Below are 25,914 nucleotides of genomic sequence, written 5' to 3' on the forward strand. Positions count from 1 at the left end.
TATTGAGGTGAAAGGTCTGGGTAGACAATGGCAAACTGGAAGGACCTAGCCTGTTCAAATCCATTCTTGCTGCTGTATCTCTGTGACCTGTTCTTTTTCAGTAGACTTTTCGGTTCTTTGTGACTTTTTAGAAATTCAGCCAGGGGTTTAATAGTATCAAAGGTATGCTCTGATCACCTAACTGCAGAGAGGAGAGCCTAGGTATGGTCTCACATGTTCCTTGTCTCTGCTTTTGTTTTTTGTCATAATCATAGGTACACTTCTAAGGAAATGTCTGGCTTAGCAGCATAGGCTGAACTGCTTGGATTCGTATTCGCTGCCTAAATCCAAGAATCCGTGCTTGGCTTATAAGAACCCCAGAAGAGATGCTGAGGGAGGATATCTGAGGGCCCACAGCAGGATGAAGGCCTGAAATTTTGGGGGTGATAGATCATCTGAGGAAGCCTGATAAAGCTATGAATTCATGTGGAGACTCCACCGAAGGGCAAGGATCAAACTAAAATTTCCAGAGCCTAAACCTCAGATTGTAGTCTTTGTGTTTCATTTTGTGAAGACTTGAGAGAAGTTGTTAGCTGTGTGTGTGTGTGTATACACTCACAACTAGGAGTGCAAGCATCTACACATTTCCCTCAAAGATTGCCTTGTTGAAGGCTGCAATTTCTGCTGGGAGCAAGAGAGAAACAGATTAGCCTCCATACAATACAAATCTAGGGAGAAAGCCTTCACTGGTCTTGAGATTATGATCTAGACATAAACAGTGATTTGATACCAGCACTAAAATATACACCAAAATGAAATTTGGTTTTATTATTTTTGCTGCAGGCAAGATTTGTTTCTATGATCTGTAACTACCTAATTTTCTACCTCTTTAACTTTCTGTTTAAGAATTTACAAAGATTTATTCCCTGTCATCTCAGTTTGACAATCTGACCAAAATGGCCATTTAACTTCAGTGTTCCCGCTAATTTGTCTATTTGCTGTGATTTTAACCTCAGTTTCTATAGTTTTTAAGTCTCCTTTAGATTAATAATTTTAATAGCCTTTTAGTCTTAATAGCACTGTTACTGAAAGCTCGCTGAGAATTACCTCTACTTCGTGGCTAATGAATAGGATAATGAGCCCGATTAGAATAATTAATACTCAGGGGAAACAGCACTGCTAAAGAATATGACTGAAAAGAAAAATAGAAGAAACAGAAGATTCTCCTCCTCCTTTCAAGGCTCTTTAACTGTTAGAGCCATATATGAAATTGGGAATCACGTGCCATTTGTAATATTAAGAAGAGAGCTCTGTCTCCTTGAGCGTATAATGTATGGATCTTCTTTGCAAGGAAGTATGCCTTTCTTGCTAGGTATATGCGAGGAGCTACTAGAATGGAAATTACAAGTGTAATTCCTTACTATCTATCTCCTACCTGTGCACTGGTGGTTGTCAAACTAGTTTAACACACTTCAAAGCAATGGAGAAGTGTACCTCCTCTGTATTTTCCTCAAAATCGCTGCAGCCTCCATCTTCACCAATTACTGTCAATCCAGCTGTGTCCTCTCCATCTCCTTGTATTCCTTTACCTCTTCTTCCTCCTGCCGGATCCCTAGGTGAGTTTATTATAACTGATATCTATTCCATGTTATGGTACCAAATAACTTTCAAAATGTATCCGAATTCAAAGGTTCCATTCTATTTTTCCAAATTATTTACTTGAGGAGAAATGACATCTATGAAATATCGTATTTTATCAGGGCTTTATTTATTCATTTGTTTATTTTTGAACTAGGTATTTTTGAATGTTTGTTAGGAGAGTATAAAATCTGTATAATAATAAAATCAGTATAAAATCTGAGAAAGAACCAGGGTTACAATCCTGATCTTTGAGATAATATTCCCCATCCAACCTCAGTACATGGCTCTTATATATCCTGGACTTGTACAGAAAATATATATTGAAGATGATGATCGATACCTTGGACTTGAGCTTATTTATAGCATAGGCTTGATATTCTTCTAACAGCCTGTGCTACTTCAGCGTTCAAACTGTTCAATGCTTCTTAATTGCTGAAGATGCCATTTGAAAGTATTGGAAAGTTCTGGTATCTAGCGAGGGACGTAGCCATGGTTGCTACTGTCAGAGGACACAGCAAATCAACTAGCAAGTCAACTATTGGGTAATCTTCAGGCAAAGACAATACTTCTATGTCTGCAAATGATTAAAGATGGATAAAACTACCCTCCATACACTTACTGGATTCAGAGGATCGTAGGATGGTTTGGGTTGGAGGGGACCTTAAAGACCAACTAGATCCAAACACTATGCCGGGGCCGGGACACCCTTCACTAGGTCAGGCTGCCCAGATTCTCCTCTAACCTGTCCTTGAACATACCCAGGAATAGGACATCCACAGTTTCTCTTAGGAACCTATTCCAGTGCTTCATTGCCCTCATATTGAAATTTTTTGTCACTTTATCTGAAGTAAATCTACCTTTAGTTTCAAGCCACTAACCCATGTTCTATCACAATATATCCTTGTAAAAAGTCCCACTCCATCTTTCTTCCAGTTTTCCTTTAAGTACAGGAAGATCACTAAAAGGTTTACTTGGAGACTCCTCTTTTCCAGTCTGAGCAATTCCAACTCTCTCAGCCTTCACAGGAGAGGTGTTTTAGCCACTCTGATCATCATCCAGGTAGGGTCTTATGAGAATAGATTTGAACAGGACAATCACTTTCCTTGACTTGCTATTAATACTCATTTTGATGCAGACCAGGATAAATTTGGCTTTCTGGGCTGCAAATGGACATTTCCAGCTCATTTTGAGCTTCTTATCAATCAGCATCTCCAAGCCCTTCTCCTCAGTGCTGCTCTCTATCCACTTGTAGCTCTGCCTCTTTTTGTGCTTAGGATTGCTATGATCCATATGCAGGACACTGCACTTGGCATTGTTGAACTTCATGACGTCTGTACTGGCCCAGCTCTTAAGCCTGTCAAGGTCCTTCTGTACGGTAGCCCATCTCTCCAGCGTGTCAACCACACCAATCAGTTTGGCGTCAACAGCAAACCTCCTGAGGGTGCACTCTGTCACTGTCAGTGTCACCAACAAAGATGTTAAACAGTGCTGGTCTCAATCCAAATTCCTGAGGAACACCACTCACTGCTGGTCTCCACTTGGACATAGAGCCATTGACCACAACACTTGTGCAGCCATCCAGTCAATTCCATACCTACTAAGTTGTCCATTTGTCACATGCGCGCCTCTGCAATTCAGAGACAAGGATGTCATGTGGGACAGTATCAAATGCTTTGCACAAGTCCAGGAAGATGTCATTTGCACTTCTATGATTTGATGTTTACCTTATCCACCAATATCGTAACTCCATCACAGAAGGCCACTAACACTAAATTCCCCAGGTATTTACTCAAACCATGTTAGGTGTCTCTAGTACCTTCTTTGTTTTCCATATGCCTTAGAACAGTTTCTGTGAGAATCTGCTCCATGATCATGCTAGGCACAGAGGTGAGAGCGACTGGCCTGTAGTTCCTCAAATCTTCCTTTTTTTCCGCCTTTTTGGAAAATGAGGGTTATGTCTCCCCTTTTCTAGTCACTGGGAACTTCACTGGACTGCCACAGTTCTCCAGTTACAATGGACAGTGGCTTAGTAAGTTAATCCACCATTTTTCTCAGGACCTACAGAGGTATCTCATTAGGTCCCAAGAACTTGTGTACTTCCAAGATTCCTTAAATGCTCTCAAACCTAATCCTGCAGAGGGTCATTCTTCATTCTTCCAGTCCGTGAATTTGCCTTCTGCAACTTTGGTGGTGTGGCTAGAACTAGAACATATTACAACCATTCTTCTCTTTTAAGCTAGGTTTTGTTCATGAACCAGACAGTTGTGATGATGGCAGGTGATAATATTTGGTACTGACACTGGATGCTGACTGTTATCCAATGCTAGAGTTCAGCCTATATACTGAATTTATTATTCAATGCTGTATAAATACAACTAAGTTTGGAGAAAACAGAGAAAACACCGATCCAATGGAAGTGTCATAAGTACATGCTGTTTTCCATTATTATTTACTGAATTATTTGTATCTTTCCTATTAGGAAAGATCAAAACTAACAGCATATTTCCCAAGACTTTCACCACTCATATAAATCAAACCGCAATACCACATCAGCAGCTGCAGGGAAGTCATGAAGAAGAATCAGCGGAGTAAGGAAGATAAATGTATTTCTGCCTTCATCACACCTGTTAAAGTGACATGAACCTTGTGTCCTCACTTGAGCCTAGATTGAGGCAACTTACAATGTAGATGGCTGCTTTTCTTTTTCAGTTTTCTACAGAATGGTCAATTTCAGGCTGGGAAAATAGGTGGGTAGGTGGCATGGGTGCGTGGTCTTTAAAGGAAGAAGAACTGGGTCTTTTGAATGATGCCCTGGCTATTTTGGTCTGAAATTTCACCAGTTGCTCATGACTCTTCTCACAAGCCAGGAAGGGCATGGGTTATATTCACAAGTCTTGGTTTAAGACTCATGGATACGCAGTAGATCTGACATAAGCTGCTCTGCCATGCCTCAGATTTCATAATCAGAGGATGGCTGGATTCCTAACAGGCTACTCTAAGTAGGAATTTAGGGTTCCAGTTTATGCCGGACGTGTCGGAGACGCGCTGGCACTTTTAGCTGCTCTTTTTATGACTGTCTCACATTAGGATTTCTGGTCCAGTTATTGTGTTTTGTAAGTGATCTATACAGCACAGGATTAACTTTAATACCCGCCAGAGTAATTATCAAAGCATGTGGTATCCTGATGACACACTTACAGCTTCACATGAACTAGTAGATATTCTGCTAACTGGAAGCCAAAAAGTTAAAATCCTCAGACAGTCAGCTGGAAAGAAACTTCATCTCTTCTTTTCAAGCATTTGTATAATTTTCAAGTTTGAATAATGACTTGCTGGGGAAAGCTTGGAGGCATCAGTGTTGGAGGTTATAGCAATGCAGCAATCAACAAGTGCTCCCTCTTGAACCTCTTGAGCAGGTGACAGGGTTTGATGCTGCTTTCACAGAACTCAAATGTGAAGTGGGACTGGGAACCGTTAACTTCAGGGTCACTGAATCAAGATAAATAATTCTTCAGAACCACAGAGCTGCTGTCACTGCCAAGCATCGAGGAAGACCAGTCCTGTGAAGAAGAAGGAGTAGGATGCAGAACTAGGAGGCTTGTGCTGTAATGGGAGCGGTGCTTTGTTGTGGTGGCAGGGTGTACTTGAGACATCAGTATCAGCAGGAGCTGCCAGATGAGGAACATAAATACACGTGTTGCATAAGCCCACCTGCAGAGCACATAGGTTGGTGGAAGGGAGGTGCATAAACCTGTCCCCTTCATGCACTCTGGTATACTCTTTCTGCCACACACTTTCTGATATTTTGCACTGCGCTCTGCAGAGAGAAGAGGCATTTTGTCAGTAGTCTTTCAGCAGGCAAATAAAAAGAGAGTAATTGAGCTCTTCTGAACACAGGTCTGCCATGTATCCCCATCCTTCATCTGGGAATAGAAAGACAGAAAATTTCTTTATCCCAGATCTCCCTTATATGTGGTGGTGAGTGGCTTGGTTCTGGTTGCATTGTGGCTTGTACATCTAAACCTGTTTCTTAGTTGGAGAATGTCCCAAATGGTGTCCTGCGAGGGCATGGCAAATAGCTGGCACACACAACCACGCTTTCCTAGGAGTTTGGCTAAATGTTTGACAGTAATGGTGATTGATGGTGTGTAAGTAATACTAAGAGTTGACAGTGGGGCAAGGTCCAAAACAGTTTGGAAACCATTGCCTTGGAACATGTACTGAAAAATGAGGACTGTGATTTATCATTTCCTTCAGTGAAAAACATTTTAGGCAATTCTGACATGAAACAGTTAGCTCTATCAGATACTGATGCAGATAATCTAGTGTTTGCTATAATCTCTCTCTCTAGCAGATGGTAAAAGGCCAGGTACTAATTAAGAAGAAAAGTCAGGGGGGAGTTTTAGGCTGACACAATGCAGCATCATGTAATAAACAGCATTTTATTATTTCTGGTAACGATTATGGATTAAAATGAGATCTCTCATAAAGAGTAGATCACTCCTCCATCTGTCTACTGCCAGGTTACTCCCTTCAAGTTTGCAGCAGCTAGTTCTGCAACTTTGATGAGCAGATCATGGAGCAGTTGGATGATTAAGACCAAACTTGAAGAGCAGTTTCCTTCCTGTGTTGTTATTCATGAGGATAATTGCTGACAGTTATCCATTTGCAGTTTCTCTTGCAGGTTTTCTTTAGGAAAAAAAAGTGTTGTTTTGTTCCAAACCGGTTTTGAAATAGGAAGACAAAAATGAGCTTTATGAAACAACAGATCAGAGATATCGAGTCTTTGCCAGAGAATATCTAAAAAATGAGTACATGAAGGAAGAATGTAAGCTGGTAATGAATAATCAGAACTATTTTTCAGTTGAAGGATTGATTAAAAGTCTTCTGAAGTAGTTTCTCAATGTTTTTACGTCTCAAAGACATAAAAGCAGCTTTGGCCTTTCGTTACCCTCTTTCTTTGCAGTGGTCAGACTAGAAGGAGGGTATGGGTGCTCTAAGGCATGAGTGCACAGTGCTTCTGAGGTGCTGTGAAGCTCTTGGGCAGCTCTTTGAATCCAACTCCCAGAACTGCAGCAGGGCAGACTAGGTTTTAATACTCTCATCTGCTTTATCATGTTGCACCAATTAAGAGCAGACAGCCGAACTGTGAAGACTATTGTATAGTCATGAGCACAAACTACAAGTTTGTGTGATCTTGAAAAATGGAGAGAGGCTAAAATCAATGAAGAAAGGAAAAGACTGGACAAAGCTAGGAGTGTCACATAAAGCAGCTCAAGTGGGAAAATTTTCTGTTTGTAAAATAGTTTAAACCACTGAAATCAATCAATTAGGGCAAAAGATATAAAATTTTATCTGATAAAGGCTGAGCAGAGCAAATTCAATCCTGATTTATATTGACTGGTGTTACCCTTTCCAGCTAAAAAAACACCAAAACAAACAACAACAATATAACCCAACAGCAGAAAAACCCACATCACCACTGACAAAAGAACCCCATCTTGGCTCTGAAGAGAAACAGAAACGAAATAATCTGCTTAAAGTTTCTCAGCATCTGTTTCTTTCTTTCTTTCTTTCTTTCTTTCTTTCTTTCTTTCTTTCTTTCTTTCTTTCTTTCTTTCTTTCTTTCTTTCTTTCTTTCTTTCTTTCTTTCTTTCTTTCTTTCTTTCTTTCTTTCTTTCTTTCTTTCTTTCTTTCTTTTTTTCCCATGGGAACAATTAAGAAGTGCTCTAAAAATAGAGTTTAAACACTTTTCAGTGTTTCTTGTGATTTACCTTACAGACATTCTTATTTTGGAAGTTGTAAAGGCAAATTCTGTTTACCTCAATAAATTGCAAGCAGATTTACTTGGTCGTTAAATATATTTTCATTTCATTGTATGCTAATCTGTATTTTAAACACATTACTCTTTAGAAAAGACTTTTTCATCCTTTTCTTCTTGGTTTTCAGAAACAAATCTGATTTATTATAAGTATTAATTTTTTTTTGTATTTATGTGCATTATTAACATTGCATACAGATGTTTGATTTATTTTTGGAAAATTTGGTGTACCAAGAAACACTTATCAGATGTGATGCAGATCTTGATCAAATAAATATTTTTTTCCTTGTATAGTAAATTAGTTTTGTTAATATAAAGTACACAGTTTTCTTGCACACAGCTGGGTCTTCCCTATCTGCCTATATATATGGGCAGCCTTGGTAGCCATTTCCATGGATTTCCTGTAATTTCAAGATGGAATATTTCAATTTTGTGAAATATCACAGTTATTGGATTATTTTGTGTGGCTTAACTAAATCATTAAAAAAAAATAAAAGAACCGTGAATTATGTACTTATTAAGAAAACACAGGATCCCGTAACTTCCAGTAAAACTTATTTCATTTGTCTCAAAATATTGGCAAAACACATAAGCTGTAATTGCAATTTCAACTGAGTAGTAGTTAGCTTAGGCACAGAAGTCTACGTTCAGAGTAGCTAGCAATTCTAGCTCTGCAAGGAATTCCTAGCTGGCCACGGTCCTCGTGCCCCGCCAATCTCCTCATAGGTTTTATAGGTATAAATAGAGATACCCTGGCATATCTCTCTTCCTGCCTGTCCAAGCTTCCAGAAGGGATGACTCCTACTGTGCTTTGTTACTATAGAAAGGTCTGGCTCATGGTTTGGCAGCTCAAAAGACTGTATAGGAAAACATGTCTTTGGTAGGGATTAAAACAACTATCAGTCTCCCTTTCTAAATAAGAAGGGAGGGTCCCAATGGCTTTGATGGACAAGGTCTCAGGATTACAAGTGACTTTGGCTGGGGGTCCTACGTGAGCTCCAAACACTGGATGGTTTGGGAAAATGTGTGCTCTTTTTTTTCAGCGCTGCTGCTGGTAGTCTCTTTCCTGCCCTGTTTCTGAGAATGAGCAAAATTGCCACAATTCTGAAATGTGAGTAATGCCACGGGATGATAAAAATTTAAACCCATCAGTCTGGAAATTCTGAGCAAAACCACTTTTATTTAGACTGCTACTTGAACTTCTGCATGGTACTCTTCAGAGATGTTTTTCTATAATTCTCTGCCACCTTTCCATGCTGTGCTGTAAGGTTAGTGTCTATTCAGTAAGGAGTTAGTTGCAGAAAATAAATCCCCTGTTCTGCAGCATGTAGGGACTCTTTCAAGCTCTCTCTTTACAATTCTTTTTGCATTATTTTTAGCCTTTTCTCTGGCTTATCTTTCCAATTTCCCCTTTTCTTCCTGGCAAAGGTAATCTTCTTCAGCTCTTACAAGTGGGCAATCTCTGGTGAACCACTGAAAATATATATTTTGGTGAGAAGGAATAATACTCTTAGTATCAAACCCAGTGACATTCTTGCAATATGAAGTTCTGGGAGATCTATTATGTCCATTTCTTGTACCCTATTTAGCACATATGAAAACTATGGGTTTTCAGTCTTATTTCCCCCATCCCTACATGAAAAATTTACCTCCCTAACATGGAGTTTAAAAGGGCTCTTTTGACCAGGGAGGTTTCTGATCTGCTAGAATCCATTAACAGGTTATGTTTTGTATTAATTAAACCTTTCAATAATATGTTAAGCAGAATGGATACAGAGAAGGGAAAAGCTCTTCTCATTTCTCAGTCCAACAGATCACTGAGGATGAGTCCTTAAATTTTAAGAGATTCAGGATAAAAACATGAGAGAGAAAATCAGGCAGCAGCTGGACAGAGAGGAGGGAGATAAGCCACAGATGCAACACTTTCCCATTTTCAGCTCTTGGTGGACAACGCTGAAGAAGTACATTTTAAGGAAAAGGGAAAAGTTTGAAGAGGGACTGTGAAGCAGCTTTGTGATTGCTTGCAGGAGGATCCACCTGAGTATGTGGACCTGCAGAGGGAATAGGGGGAAAAGGTACTTGTTTGAAAATGTAGCAGCAGATTATGGCACTCTGAAGGAGGCCAGTAGAAAGGGCTAATCCTTGTGTTTCATTTGATCTCTCAGTATGGGGTGGGAGTTGCAGAGCAAGATGGGGTAGGCTGTGACTGGTCTTGGATGCGTAGATATGAAGTCGACGGTGATCACACAGAGAGCAATGTGCAGGTGATGTAATCTATAAAGATTACAGGAAAGATGCAGCAGAAGCTTTGCCAACAGTCATGGATGTCTCCCAGTTACTTATTTCAGCTTCTTTTTTTTTCTTCTTTTCTGTACGTCTGAAAGTAATAAATGCGATGCTAGGAAATGATGGGGATGATGGAGGCTTTTCTTTAAAACTAGGAATGCATTCACTATAATTTCATTAGTATTTTTGATAGATACAGGTGTTGAGGGCTTAGTGCTTTCTTGTTTTGGCAGCTTGTTTATCACATATGTTATCTCATTGATTTCATTTTCCACATTGCAGTTTCCTCATGTGGGAATGGTGGGGTAATGATGGTTTCTTGAGATTTCCCTTTTCCTTCCAGTACTACAGCTGCAGTTCAGATCATCAGCATCCAGACTACAGCAGCCTTTTTTTTCTACCACTCTAACATGGACAATACAAAATAAAATAAAATAAAATAAAATAAAATAAATAAATAAATAAAAAATCTGTATCTGGTAACTGATAAAAGTTACTGTGTAATCTGGCTTGGTTCTTAATCATTCAGAATGAATAGCCCTGAACTAAATAATACCCATTTAAAATAATAGAGAAAGCTGAAAACATCACCACAAGTGAAACTGAAAATGGAAGGGGAAGTCACCTTTATAATGTATCTACAACACTATTCAATAAGCAGTTCAACTTAACTACCAAATCTGAGTGCTCCTGGGAGTATATAGGTATCCAGACAAAGCTCCTTATGGGTCAGTGAAGGGATTCCAGATAACTATAACTGAATCTTCGCAGATTCTCAGCAGTTTGGCGACCCCTTCGAGGGAGTTCTTTGCATTGCCCACAGTAAGGCTGCTGACTGGATAGCTGCCAGCTTACTACTGTGCATGGGAATGTCTTTTTTATATTTAATGTTGTTTGATAAATATATATTCCGTTGTTGCCATAATAAAATGCTGCAGAAGTCCCAGTTGTAGGATCTGCTTAATACAGTCTGTCCTGCATCACCTGCTGTGCTTGCCTGATGGATGCCATGCTTCCATTCAGGACTTCTCCCTCGTAACTACAAATGTGTGAACAGAAAAGCTTTTCCAAGTGCTCTTATTTACAGTCCTGGAAAATGGACTGAGATCAACACACAAGGTCATGAAGTGTCTAGGGAGAACTGTGGTGCTTATTTCAAGAGACATCACAGTGGCATAGTTTCTTACTCGCTCACAATCTGCATGTGACATTGTCATTTAAAATGCATTCTCTGATCTATCCAGAGCTGGTTAGCTATTCAAGGCATGTGCCTTTCATGGGGCTGGGTTGTTCATGTGCTTTGTAGAAGCACTGATTTTAATTGGCTTGAAACAACAGAACATTTGGTAGTTTTTACATTTCATAAATATACATATGCCTGAAAGAGTTGGCTAATTGTGTGGTTGAGCAGAATGAGAGGAATGAATGTTCTCCCAGCATGGGCTATTCCACTGAAGCAAATATAGCAGAAAGCTAAGGGTTTGGGTTTTGTGGCTTTACAGGGAGAAATCTTAAACAGAAAAATAATCATACTGATTCCAATGGAAGTAGCAAGACACGACAGGATTATTCTTAAAGGAGTAGAAGAATCAGACCTGAAGTGTATACTTGCTGTTTTTCACCAAAAGAGATATTATCTAAAACAGCCACGAGAAAAAGCCAACAAGAAAACATAACACTTACTAGACAAAAAATGAAAATAAGTTGGATTTATTCCTAAGTTTAAATCCAAGTGTATCAGTCAATGGTCTCAGAGATAAGTGGCTGACTTCTTGCAAGATTCAACACGTTTAAAGGAGCTATGCTGACCACTGGCCATGGTTATGTCTCCCCATGGCAGATGCTATGTGAAAACCTGCATTGGATCACACAGAGAATACATCAATTTTTAAGTACATGTAAGTGATTCACAGATTATTAGATTATTAGAAAATAGATGTTTTCATAATTCCTGAAGTAGGAAGAATTTCTTAATTGAATCTTAATGGAATCACTGTTCCACCAAACACATTTTTAACAGTTGTGTATTAAGCCAAACGGACATGTGATCCGTGGTCATTCTGCTGCCTCTGGTAGGTGTCTGCTCTGCCTTCATCTGGGGCTGATCCTTCTCACTGCCTCTAGAGGTGTGAGGAATGGTTGGTTAGTCACACTATAGCCCATGCGTTAACCATCATAATCCCCTTCTGCTGGAGGAATGCTGCAGCCCTGGCTTTGAGGCAGGTTTATTTGTCTGGATCTTAGACAGATGCTGATTCTTTTGCTAGTTGGACAAACTGTCTGTCTGTAAAACTGCATGAAGGACATTGTGAAGAAAACAACCTGCTACCATTCTCTCATACTCCAGTATTTCAAAGAGTAATGCTTCCTTGTCTTGTGTTCAGTGCTACTTTCCTCTATGCTATGTGCATTCCTGTTGCTTAGTATCATTTGTTTTTATTTTGGTCTTTCTAGGAGAGGCTGTGGAGAGATCAGACCCAATCTGGCTTCCTCTGAAGTCTGAGAAAATATTGGCCTTGAACCAACAAAGCACTTACAGTCTGATAATGCTCCTATAAAATTCAATGGCAAGACTCCCACTCACTTCAACAGTGCAGCCCAAAGCGCTGGGATTACTCAGTTGCTTAAAGTTATGCGTATGCCACAGAGTTTTGCTGTTTGGAATGCTAACCAATAAAAGCAGGTTGGAAAACCTGGATTTCCATGGAAAGGCCACTACATATTAATCATCAAATATTTGCTCTACCAATACTAAAAATGAGAAAGGCAGCAAGCTTTTGTGTCCATTCAACATTTCTAATAGGCACAAAGACTGTCTTTTGATCCACCTTGGGAAAAGTTCCAAGATGCAGTAGTGTTGTTGAATGGTTTTGACATCCACCAGAAGTGAATTATGAGACATTTCAGGAGCTGAATAGTAGTGGAAGCTGAAAAATTCTTTCTTGAACCTGAAATTCAAAATGGAGTTGAGTTTCACGAAGAAGAGGAACCACTGGAGATGTACGCAAGGCTCCAGGTCTGCAGAACAGCAGTGAAGTCCCATCTGCTTTACCTGACTGTATTCAGCTCCTTTGGCTCCAAGACATCAAAATCTGTAAAGAGAAGTAAATTTAGCACTGTTTACTATTATTGTGATGTTTTCTTTCTTCCCTTTATTCCACAGAGCAGATGCTTGCTCAGTCTGTTTATCAAAGTGTCGGCCTAGCCTGTGCTCTGCCACAGTTCCTGGGGAATGTTGTGCAGAAATGCGGACTTTGCCATTGAAGGACTTGGTTCAAGAGCTACTAAACTCTATGGAAACGTCCTAGATTTTGGACATACTCAGATTAGTATCATTTAAACAAAAATTCAGTATATCAGAGATAGAAGTTAATAGTTTCAATAACTTTTCGTTGAAACTCAGTTTGATAACATATTCATAGCTAGAAATATTATGCCAGATGATGCTGGTGGACGCTTTGCCACTGAATTCATGTAAGCCACCATTTTACCAACAGTATGTAAGGCTTCTTGGTAATTTGAATTCTAGATATTCTCATTTCCAAATACGTTATCCCACAGCATAACCAGACTTTTTTAAAAACTCTGTATTAAATGCCCTTTTTAAAATAGGCCAGTGAATAAAAATGAATGCATAAAATAATTGTCTAATTTCCATATGCATTTATAATAGCAAATAGAAATTTTGAACAGTGATACAGTTATTGCATATTACTGTGGTACCTCCTGCTCCATATCAGATGAATGTCTGCAGCTACCAGCCAAAGTGATGCCCTTGACTACAGGGCAGCAGAAAACCATGCCTGAGGTTGTAAAAAAATAGTGCTTTAAGGAAAGCACAGGATGTTCTGATAGTCATCAGATCTCTTTTAGCGACTGTTCCACTTCGCATTCTGCCAACAGAAAAAGTGCATTTTGTAAAACAGAAGTGAAAATGATCAGCGTAAAGAAATACTCCTAATCCCTAATAAATGGGCTGCCAAAAATAAAAGATCTACCAATAGCAGTGAAGAAAAAAAGTTGCAGGACCGATGACATTATTTCTTTGCATAAAAACAGTACTACAAATCTGCAGATACACCTTGCAGTTTCAACGGAAATGTTGATCTGTAGCCCTTTTCACCTGGAGTACTGTGCTCAGATGTGGAGTCCTCAGTCCAGGACAGACGTAGACCTGTTGGACTGTGTCCATGGGTGGGCCACAAAATTGATCCAGGGGATGGAACACTTCCCCGTGACGATGGGCTGAGAGAGATGAGGCTGTGCAACCTGCAGGAGAAAGCTCTGAAGAGATCTGATGGCAGCTTTTCAGTATCTAAAGGGTAACGATAAGAAAGAAAGGGACGGGCTCTTTAGCAGGTTCTGTTGAGAGAAGACAAGGGGAAATTTTTTCAGACTGAGAGGGGAAACTGACATTGGACATAAGGAAGAAGTTTTTTACGGTGAGTGTGGTGAGGCACTGGAACAGGTTGCTCAGAGTGGTGGTGGCTGCCCCATTCCTGGAGAGGTTCTATGGTCAGGCTGGATCAGGCTCTGAGCTCCCTGATCTAGCTGTAGATTTCCCTTTTCATTGCAGGGGAGCTGGTCTAGGTAATATTTAAGGGAACACAACCCACAGGTATGATTCTGTGAAATGCTAGTTTCACAGAGGCTAGCACCACACTGATTTCTTGATGCACAACTAGCAGTTTCTTAAAGCATCTACTCAGACTGAGAGATGCTGGAGTATGCGATACTGTACTGTTTGACCACGTTCACTCAGATCAGTTTTTGTACTGGGTGTATTGGGTGTAGCCTGTTAATATGAAATTCAATTGACTCTTGATGCAGTTTTTCCATTCTGTTTGCGATTGCAATATGCAAACAATGTGTTACTAACACAGAGAGGCAAGCACCATACAGTATTATTAATGCCGTGTTTATTATTTGCAGTATGGATCGATAAAATAACACCTCAGCCTAGAACAATGGTTTTAAACCTCTTCTTCCTATAGCTCTGGGGAACACGTGCTGCTGCTGAGAGCTCCGCAACTGCAGGCTTTTTGCTGGAGACTCTAAATTAGTGCTCAGGAAATAGCACTGAGTAATAGTCTCTCTTTCACAAGAGAGAACTTCGTGCTGCATGCATGAGAAATGCTACCTTTCCCAGAAGCCTCTCTATCCAAACTACAGATGTTGCAGCAATAAAGCAATGTTGAAAAAGATTTTCGATATTCTATTTGTGAGTGCCTTGTAAAATCAAATCAATTCTGCTAAAACAAATACATATAAATGAAATGTGCATGAAAGCTGAGACAAAAGCAGAAAGCTTGTAAGGAGGACAGTCTGTGGGTTTTAAGGCACCAGTTTCTCTGCATTGCCCTCCTTTGTAACTCCTTGTCTGCTGAGGGATAATGTGTCTCACGGGATCCCAAGGGACTTCTCCATCACAGAGGCCGCATTCTTTAAGGCAAAGAAAGCCCTGTACATAAATTATCTGTGCTAATATACTGTTCATCCCACACTCCCCATGACACCCATAATCACCCAGCAGGACTCAAGTGAACATGAGCCACCCTTGTTAAAATCAGCATGTTCAGTTGCTTTGCACTGTCTCAGTATTGACACTCACCCCATCGTGCTGCATGACACTGAACAGCTGACAGAATAAATCAGGGATCCTGGACATGACAAGAACTCACTTGACCTTACTTGACTTGACCTATAATATCTTGTTGGCGCGGGAGGAGGGCAGCCTTTCTCTAGTAAAGTAATCGTATCCTCACTAATTTTTCTTCGTCCTATTCAGAGCATGCTGCTGTGTGTGCATGGAGTGAGGGGATTTGTGAGGGAGGAAATACCTTTTCCTTCTTGAAGATTATTCTAGGAAACCGCAATATAAATCTTTATTCAGTGGAGAAGTATTTGTCCTGTGAAAAATGTTAATAGAAAAAAATGGTGTATAAACTGAATCAGGGAGAGAGTGAGAAAGGTTCAGTGTTTAATCCTTGCATCTGATAATTGTTTTACATGGGAGAAACTGGGGATGTGTAAATTTAAATGACAACATTTCTACAGATTATCGCAAGGGCGTTAACCTTGCCTGCTAATCAGAAAATAATAACAATGGCCTGCTGCAGCAAGAGTAGAAAACAAGACGAATTTCTCAAACATATAGCTCTTGCATGAACTGTAAACCTGATTCAATCAGCTGTGTGTATGGGGGTGGAAGTGTTTAAAACCTAAAGGCACATGAGGTCTTTGCTTCCCTGTGCCAGAAAGGAGGTTATTGGGAGACTTCTTGGTGAGCTAGGTATCTATTTCTGCATCTTCAACAGCCAGATATCAAATAGATGAAAGGGATGCTAATGAACTTTGCTCAGAAAGAATTATGGTAGATGAAAATAAACTAGTATAAGTAAGTGCATTAAAAATTCATTTGCATTTTCGACCAGTGTTTTTCTTTTAGGTGAAGTTATTGCAACTGCAATAATTACGTCAACTTATAGTAAATAACAATTTGCATGAGGACGCGTCTTCACTGTGCTAGGTTAAGATGGTGCTAGGCCCTGTGAAAATCAAGACCTCATAATAATGTAACATATATTTCAGTTCAGGTACTACAAGAGACCCATTCAGACAGAGAAATTGTTTCATTTCTTGCTCTATATACATTGCCCTATCAAAAAAAGTTCTTCCATTTTAATGGAAGCTCCTGCAATTTCTGCATGAATTTAGTAATAATATAACCTCAAAAATCATTTTTCCATCCCAACACCCAGTCAATTATTAAATAATGCATATTGTTAATTCTTGGCTAGAAATCTCTCACTGAGGTTCACAGCCAGCTGGTCTGAGCTCCCACATGCTTAGGAGCTGCTGGGACTCATATGTTTTATACATAAAAATTTGGCATGGATTCCTACCTTTGTTTCTAAGCTTTGTATGCTCATGGTCTTACATAAAACCAGGGGAATAGATTTTTTCTTTATATTATGGTGTACTTATATTTACCATTTTGCTCTTTAGTTATCTTGTCAACATATATGAAAATCTGACATATAATATGTAAGTTCGAGTCACCTCAATGCCATTTTCTGAAAATAAGATGCAGTGTCAAAGTACTTTGACACAGGATTAGTTTTCACTTATCTGAAGCGAGTCACAGCTGTGCAAGAACGATTTTAGTTTATTGAGATAAACTAGCGAAGGAATCCTGAGACATTCATGCCTACTTGTGAAGAATTGACTCTTCAGCTTTATTCGGGGAGAGAGAAATACTGTAGTTTTGAAAAGGGTTATTTTCTCACACAACACTACTTGTCACCCTTGCTAAAACTTCCAGGGGTTTCAATATTCATTAAATAGATAAATTCAAGGTAACAGAGAAGACTTACCATTTCAGGGTTCTGCTTGTCTTTCAAGTACTAATTCATGCCAAACTAATGCTTTTTATTAATTTCTCTTGTCCTGAGGAGTTAAAATTTTATCCCAGTGCACCATGTTGGCACTGCAGTGAGGAGAAGGATGGGCTCTTACTGAGTTTTTCATTGGCACGACTTTACCAGCTCTACTGAAGTTATACTTGTTTACACGCACTAAAAACTTGGCTCTGTGCCTGGATGTGCGATAAAAGTGATCTACCTGCTCCTGCTTTTCCAGATAGAGACATCCTGTGCATATCTTGGCTTTCTTACTTCATTCCACTTAAGTCAGAGAAGGTCTCCAGATAAGGAAAGCCTGGCAGGTATGAATAGCGCAGAGCATTTAACGGATGCAACTTTAGCAGGAGGCTGCAATGAAAAGGAGTACTTGGAAATTTTTTTGTGATGGCAGAGGGATTAAATGATGACAAAAATGTGCTCTGTTGCTCAAGTCTAGCAGCAAAAGTCTTTGGTTGTAATCATTTCATTTGCTCAACTTTTTGCAAGCATGTTTTATAGAGCTTTTATTGAGGTTTATGCCATTTCATGAAAAATTGAAGACAGTTGTCTCCTGAAAAGAGCATTTCTCCTCCCAAGTGTAGTGCCACATGACAGTGGCATGCAGCCCTTTCTAGATGACAGTTCTGCCTAAAAGCCTCTTGTGTGCCTGTGTCCCAGCTGTCCAACAGCTTCTTTTTCTAGTGTGCTCTAGAATTTTCAGGGGTTTGTTAGCATTTTCTATTTAGGTTTGTATTATAAATCAAACCAGAATGTATTCCTTTTTCACGTTTGATTTTCACTTCCTTTTCTCTTCCACTTTGTCTTTTTTTTTTTCTTTTTTTTTTCTTCTTTTTTTTTTAAATAGCCAGAGTGTGCAGCATCTCCCTGGGAAGTAAGGGCCCTTACTTGCGACTGGTGCAGTACGGGGAGGTATGTGCTCCTTACTACTTACTACTTACTACTTCCCTTTTGCTACATGTCAGGGAACATATTTTGCTAAATTCCATTTCCATGCAACTTATTTTGGAATGATGTGTTTGAGTTTTCTGTGGAGCTTCTTGAATTACTTGTTTATAGCAATGTTGCAGGGTGAAAATCATAATTCATTTTCCAGATTTTTTTTTTTTCTGGTGAACAAAGCTTAGATGCAAAAAAGTTCTCTCAGTACTGCAATTCCATGTCTTAAGTCTTAAAAAGATTACTTTTATTTTGAATGATTCAATTCTAATGGGAATTCTTATTTTCTTCCATGTAATTTGAGTCTCGGTATTTTCCTTCTGAGTCTAAATATAATTACCTGTTATATCATACCAACTTTAACTGATTTTACGATAGGGAATTTGGATGCAGGTGCTCAAAGCAAGGGGAAAAAACAGAAATATGATGTCACCATAGATGCATGTTAGAGTTACACTTCAGAGCAGTATTTTACCACTAATATCTGTGGACTTCAATTCTGATAGACACAAAATTAGAATTTTTTGAAATGAACATCATGTTGTTTTTTATTTATTCTGAGTTCAGGGACAATATTGACCAAAATTAATTTCACTGCTAAACGAAATATTTTTCACAAGAAATGGTATGTTTTAAGGACATGTTTAAAAGCAGACCTCACTGGTAAAAGTGTGTCTCTTTTTAACTCGGAGGTAATGACAGGTTAGCTTTTATTTAACCTTGTTCTGTGTCATAGTATATGTTCCAGTATAAAAAGCAAAGGCAGTTACCTTACAGGTGTGCTTGTTGTGAATGTATGATAAAACTGTAAAATTAGCAAAAGGCAAAGCACAAAGGCCATGGGGTGTTTTGGTGGATTGTTCCACATCATCAATAAGCAGCATCCTTTTGAACAGAAGGACAAAATCTAGAGAGAGTGTACTTCGGTCCTTGAGGACAAAACCTGAGTCATAGGGAGAAGGATCTTAGCAAGCATGGTGTATCTGCTGTTTGCAAGGGGCAAAAGAAAGCTTGTAGTGATCTTGGATAATAGCAAGGGATGCGTAGCCATAGGAGGTCCACCTGCTTTCACTGAACTCACTCAAAGAATTCATAACTCCTGCTAGGATCATCACACATGTTAGAGCTTTCAAGGGAAGCTATCTAAATCCAACTAACATCCCCCATGCCCTTTGCTGGGCCTTGGAAGATGTCTCACCCGAGACAGAGCTGCACATCCAAGCACCTTGCTGCAGGCGGGTGCTACTGGCTGTGGGGCATGATACAGCCTAAATGCCGACACAACTTGAGCATCCTGGCTGGGTTTTAGAAAGAAAACAGAAGCCTCATGAGGGCTGCCCGCCGACAGAAGGAGGGTCAGACTCTATTTGGAGCTGTGACATGGGCGGATGCCACAGCCCTGGAGAGGGGACAAGAATTCGGCCACGTTCCTGCAATTAGCATTTCCAGCTCCAAGTGGCTCCCGCTCTACGTGAGCTTTCTTGGATGGCCCTTCTGAGAGGTCTAACTTTGCATGCCCTCAGTGGGGAGGCTTAACGCCTAACTCAGGGTTTTGAATTTCACAGAAGGAGCCAGATGCTTAGAAGCCAGGTATTCAGTGCCTAATCTGCAGGAGTTAACTCTTTTATTGGATCTACCTGCAGGAATTTGACCTCGAAGATCACAGCTCCAATTAGATGTTGTAGGAAATGGAAATCCAACTCCCCCTCCCCCCATGGCATGCATTTTTAAATGGTTATATATAGGTCTGTGGCAATTCTTTGTGTAGGCACACAAGGGGATTCAAATGATAAGCCCAAGCAAGCGGTGTGCATTGGGGCAGATGTTCTGCTTTGGAGGGACACAGGTAAATGTAATTAAATGCCACAAGCTTCTCTTCCCTGCTGGAAATATTTATTTCATTTTCTCTTAATTTTGAATAGACTAAGGACTATGTTGTAGAGAGGAATGTTAAATGTTGCTTAAATTAGTTCCTTTCTTCCCTTTCTTTCTTTCTTTCTTTTTTTTTTTTCCTTGCTAACAATTTTCACATTGTGATTATCTACATCTTTACATTCTGAAAATGAAATTAATGAGACTTTCTCCAGAGGGCTGGGTGACTGGGCTGACGGAATGCAAATTTAGAAGGGGGGAAGAACAGCAAAGACTTCACATCATAGTCTGACTTTCTGCTCATCCACCTACACATGGATATGACTGTGGAAAAGAGAATCAGTCAAATTACTTCTAATTCCTACACTTGACACAGTGTTGTTTTCAACCTGCCACCTGGGCTTTTAATGCTGTGTTTTCTGTGAGCCTCATCCTGAAATGACTGAAGAGAAAGGAGAGAGTTGCCTGGGGCCTCAGAAGCTTTCCAAACTTGTGAATCAGCAGGAATGAAATTCTCTTCCCATTGCTGGGAGGAAAAGATATAGAAAACCCATGTGCCTGTGAATGATGGTGATGATCTGCCATTCCCATTAGGAAGGCAAGCAGCGTGGACTTTTCAAGGTGTTGCAAAATATCCACTGCCCTTACTTCATGCAGGAATCACCCAATCCACTGAAAGGTCTTGTCACAAGGTGCGGTGTCACAGTTTAGAAACCCAACCTCATGCCACCACTGGGGAGTCCTCTTGAGGCCTTTCTCTGGGACTTACAGCTTCCCTTTCCACTTGCCTAGTGCAGACTTGGCCTGGGCTGGGATTTGGCAGTACTTGCTTAAATAGTGACTGTGTACTATCCCTGCTGCCTGCTCACCCAGCTGCCAAAGGAGTGCCACTGCAGAGCCAGCTGCAGAGAGGTACACAACAGCCACCGGTGAATATGGTGAACACAAGAGGAGGCCTGGAGTATACTGAGCAACACAGTGAACTTGTTTCAGAATTGTAGTATTAGCACAGGGCCAAAGGTCTGTGCACAGGTCTCCACATAAGGCTTAGCTGACTCTCTCTTGGGTCAACCAGAGTCTAATCTGGTCCATAGCACATCTATCATATTAGAAAAATCATGGCTGTCCAGTGAAGTCTCCAGTGACTGGAAAAAGGGAAATATTACTTCCATTTTTAAGAAAGGGAGAAAGGAAGACCTGGGGAGCTACAGGCCGGTGAGCCTCACTTCTGTGCCTGGGAAGACCATGGGGTGGGTCCTCCTAGAAGCTATGTTAAGGCACATACGAGACAAAGAGGTGATTTGAGACAGCCAGCATGGCTTCACTAAGGGCAGATCTTGCCTGACCAATCTGGTGGCCTTCTATGATGGAGCAGTGGCATTGGTGGACAGGGGAAGGGTGACGGATGCCATCTACCTGGACTTCTGCAAAGCCTTTGACATGGTCCCTCACCACATCCTTCTCTCTAAATTGGAGAGGTATAGATTTGAAAGATGGACTGTTTGATGGATTAAGAGCTGATTGGCTGGTTGCAGCCAAAGGGTTGTGATCAATGGTTCTATGTCAGGGCGTAGGCTGGTCACAAGTGGTGTCCCCCAACCATCAGTCTTGGGACTGGTATTCAACATCTTGGGAATGGTATTCAATATTCAATGACATAGATGGTGGAATTGAGTGCACCCTCAGCAAGTTTGCAGGTGACACCAAGCTGAGGTGGGTTACTAAGAAGATCAGAGGGCTGGAGCACCTCTCCTATGAGGAAAGGTTGAGGGAACTGGGACTGTTTATCTTGGAGAAGAGAAGGCTCTGGGGAGACCTCATTGTGGCCTTCCAGTGCTTGAAGAGAGCCTGTAAACAGGAGGGGAAATTACTGTTTGCAAGGGTGGATAGTGATAGAACAAGGGGGAATGATTTTGAACTGAGACAGGGGAGGTTTAGGTTAGATATTAGGAATAAGTTTTTCACCCAGAGGGTGGTGACACACTGGAACAGGTTGCCCAAGGAGGTTGTGGATGCCCCATCCCTGGAGGCATTCAAGGCCAAGACTGCCTGGCTCTGGGCAGCCTGGTCTGGTGGTTTTCGACCCTGCACACAGCAGGAGGGTTGAAACTAGATGATCTTTGAGGTCCTTTTCAACCCAGGCCATTCTATGGTTCTATGATTCTATGAAAATGTCAGGGATGGGGTTGTCCTATGTATGTACATCTTGAGACAGTTTCAGGCCTCTTCACCCCTTTTTCAGTTCATACCCTGCTCCCTTAATTATCCTTTGCAGTGCTGACACAGAGACAAGCAGAGTTTGCTGTCCAGATGGGATGAGGCAGTTCTGTTGGCACTTTGTGTCTAGAACTTCTCTTTTGGAGGTTCAGAGGTGACTGAGGGAACTTGCAGTTTCCAAGACCACTTGGTAGATAAGATCATTACTGCTGTTTCAAGAAGGGACACAGAGAATTGCTGACTGAAAGATTTGATTTGTCAAAAATAAATACTGTCATTATCACTACTGCTTTTTAGATAAGAAATGCTCTCAATTTGCATTTGACATTTTTCAGGCCGCAATTATAGGAAATGACTAGAGAGATGCAAATTCAGCTTAATGTCGTCCAATATTTATTAATGTTTTGAAACTGTACTGAAATGGACACTTCATAGAAATGGTTTTAAGATTTGAAGATGTGATATAATGGATAACTAAGGAACTTCAGTCTGAGACCTTTCAACCTCAGACAAGGAAGAAGTATGTGAGCATATGCCAGACTTGAAGGCAGTGATCCGTCTGACTCATTTTGGCAGCCTGGTTGCCTGAGTCTCATTAACCCCAGTACAAGACTATAAAAAGATTGGGTGTCATTTTGAACCAAAGAGGGTCTGTGAGATGGTGCTCCAGGTGGGAGAATGTCATACCAAAATGTAACAATATTAGAATTTATTTGCAGGTTTTTTTCCACAGCTATTTTTATGCATCTTAATATTTTCTGTACTTTGTTAGAAAAATAGAGTCTAGAAGGATGATTGTTTTCCAAATTTTATGAAGATATTACAGATTTTCCCATAATTTTTACTCTTGTTTTTTTTTTTTTTTTTTTTGGGGGGGGGGGGGGGGTAGCTTAAAATCCCTTACTAGCCATGAAAATATTTTTCAGATTGCTCAACATGGATATTTGTCATGTCCCATGCACAATCTTAATCTTTACTCACTCATCAATTTCCCACGTAGCACCATTTATTTATGTAAGAACTGGAAAACTTTTTGTTTAGACATACTCTACTTTATTCATATGTAAAGCAGCAATGGAATGCTTTCTTTCCAAAACAAAAATCTTTGATGGTTTAGAGTTATGGTTCTGGACATTAGTTTGGAATACAGTGAATTGATTGGGTTGCCATTTACACTTATGTCCTAAAGCTGCACAGTGGAAGCTATCTAAAGCTTGCTTCAGCAAGTTAAAATACATCATAATGTTTTTTTTCTTTTTTCTTAATTTTTCTTAATATTTTTTTCTTTTCTTAATATTAATTAATATCTTTTAATATTCTTAATATTAATTAATTAATATCTTTTCTTAATATTTTATAAGCTGTAGGTCTGGAAAACATAGATCTCACAAATGTGTGTAAACTTAACCTCAAAAGAAGTTTCCTGACTCCCTATTGTCATACACTGAATGCTTAATGTGATCCTAAGGAATAGTTTAAATCTTGGTTGGCAGCATAGTCTCATGACAGTTGTACTCATTTGTGGTATACTTCATGTTGACCTATCGTGTAAAGAGAAAATCTGAACATAAAAGCCTTGGTAATGACGTTCCAGAAATACTGACTAAAGGAAAGAATTTCATTAACTTCAGTGAGGTTTTGATTAGGAACTGTATCCTTTCCAGTCTCTAGAAACAAACATAAAATCATACATAACAACCTCTGGACTACCAATCTATGGCAGTAGATGAAATATTTTGAGGGGAAACTCAGGAGATAACTTATGATTATGTATATACTTCATTTTAACAGAAGACATGTAATAAAGCAAAGCACACAGTAATATGAAAGACTTTTTTGAATATTAATTTTGGGCTCTGAGGTCTTAAAGATGGAGCCAATATACGTGACAGCAGAGTCATTTATATTGCATAACACTGAAAGACAGAACTTTGAAGTGTATTTTGGAATTACTAATTCTGAGGCCTAATTCCATATGTTTTGGAATATGTGGAAAGAAACTCTTCTGATTTTATTTTCGTAATCATATTGGCAAAAGAAACTGGGAGCAAAAATGAAAATTTCTGTTATTACAGTTGTAATTTTGTAATACAAAAGAGACAAGAATTTTCTTGTCACAGAAGGGTAACATAAAACAGGACAAGCCCCAGTTAATTACAAAAAATCCAACTTATTCAAAGAAAAGACAGCAGAACTGAACATTTTTGTAGAAATCATGATGATCCAGTCAGTCAATATGGGTGTTTTCTCATCTCCTGCTGTTTGCAAAATACAAGACTTCCCCTCAGCCTGGCTTCAGTTTGCTCTGGATAATAGTGGCTAATGTGCAATGTCCATAACATACTGCAGCCATCTACAGCCAGCACAGAGAAACTAACTCTATGACAGAAGCAGATAAAACATAATTACTGGGATACAGCAGTGAGTTCAAGAATGATTGTGCTGAAAATCTAGGCTGATTAATTCAGGAACAGTAGAATCCTGGGGGAGCACCAGGGAGAAATTACTGTGGCCTCTCAATACATAAAGAGGGCTTATAAGAAAGATGAAAGACTTGTTACCAGGTCCCGTAGTGACAAGACAAGGGCTAAAGTCTTTAAACTGAAAAAGAATAGTGAAACAAGGAAACAAGTTCTCTAGAAAAGTTGTGGATGACTCATCACTGAAACTGCTCAAGTCCACGATGGTTGGGGCTTTGGGCAAACTTATCTAGTGAAAAATATCCCTGCCTGTGGCAGTGGGGGTTCCACTAGATGAACTTTTAGATCTCTTCTAACCCAAATCCTTCTATGAATAAGCTTGCATAAATGGCTGGTACTACACTCCACTACAGAGCGCATCAGTGTGAGTAAATATCATTTCTCTATTTTATTGCTCAGATACAATCATAGAATGGCAGGTATTTGAAGGGATCCTTAAGATCATATAATTTCAATCCCCCTGACACAGGGAGGCACACCTGCTACTAGAGGAGGCTGCTCAAAGCCTCATCCAGCCTGGCCTTGAATGCCTCCAGGGAGGGGGCATCCACAACCTCTCTGAGAGATGCCCAAAGTCCATGAAATCTAGACCTGAAGATATTATCCCTAAACAGAGTGGCCAGCCCGTGACTCTGGTACTGCATGCAGCCATTGTGCAGTAGGATACCTCAGATGTACTTGCATTTTAGTTTTCTGACCCACTCTTAGAGTTCCTTAATACACAATGCACGTTTTTGGCTCAGGGTCATCTGAAAATTTTAGTTTTAAACTTTAGCACTGGGATCATTTTGCCACCTAAGTACAGCACATACTCTCCATTCTGGAATTTAATAACACCTTAGGAATGCATGAGAAGAAGATTCTTGCATGTAGTTAGAACCAATAAAGAACGTGTTAGTAACTTCTTCAATTAGTTTTTATTGTGTCCTATGCTGTGTTAGTTCTGAGATCGTCAATGAACCTAAGATGCCCAAGAGGTTGCCTTAGTAGCAACTGCTAATACCTCTGCTTTTGGGTTAAAAGAAAAGAGCTGCATTATGAGGCTGGACCTGATGTTGCATCTGTTAAAATCTGATTTGTTTCCCGAGAGCAAAACAAGATAAGCAGACTAAAGATGTAGAAAAGAGCTGTGCGAATAGCAAACACAGACCCCAGGTTTCTGACTCTCAGAAAAATACAGCTATGATCACTAACAAACTTCGCAAACTTACATCAATCTTTTCACTGAACACTGCCTCTGAAGATGCTGGATGATACT

General features: G+C 39.9%; 1 long non-coding RNA gene across 1 annotated transcript in view; it reads left to right on the plus strand.

Annotated features, from left to right (window-relative positions):
• The window catches only part of LOC121108609, a 32,790-nt gene extending 17,859 nt beyond the window's left edge, over window positions 1-14,931 (plus strand). The window contains exon 2 of the long non-coding RNA XR_005843254.1: window positions 12,182-14,931. This is a non-coding gene — a long non-coding RNA (uncharacterized LOC121108609). The remainder of the gene's footprint in view (window positions 1-12,181) is intronic.
• Window positions 14,932-25,914: the final 10,983 nt, after the last annotated feature.

This window comes from Gallus gallus, chromosome Z, assembly GCF_016699485.2.
Source record: "Gallus gallus isolate bGalGal1 chromosome Z, bGalGal1.mat.broiler.GRCg7b, whole genome shotgun sequence".
In the NCBI taxonomy this organism is placed as follows: Eukaryota; Metazoa; Chordata; class Aves; order Galliformes; family Phasianidae; genus Gallus; species Gallus gallus.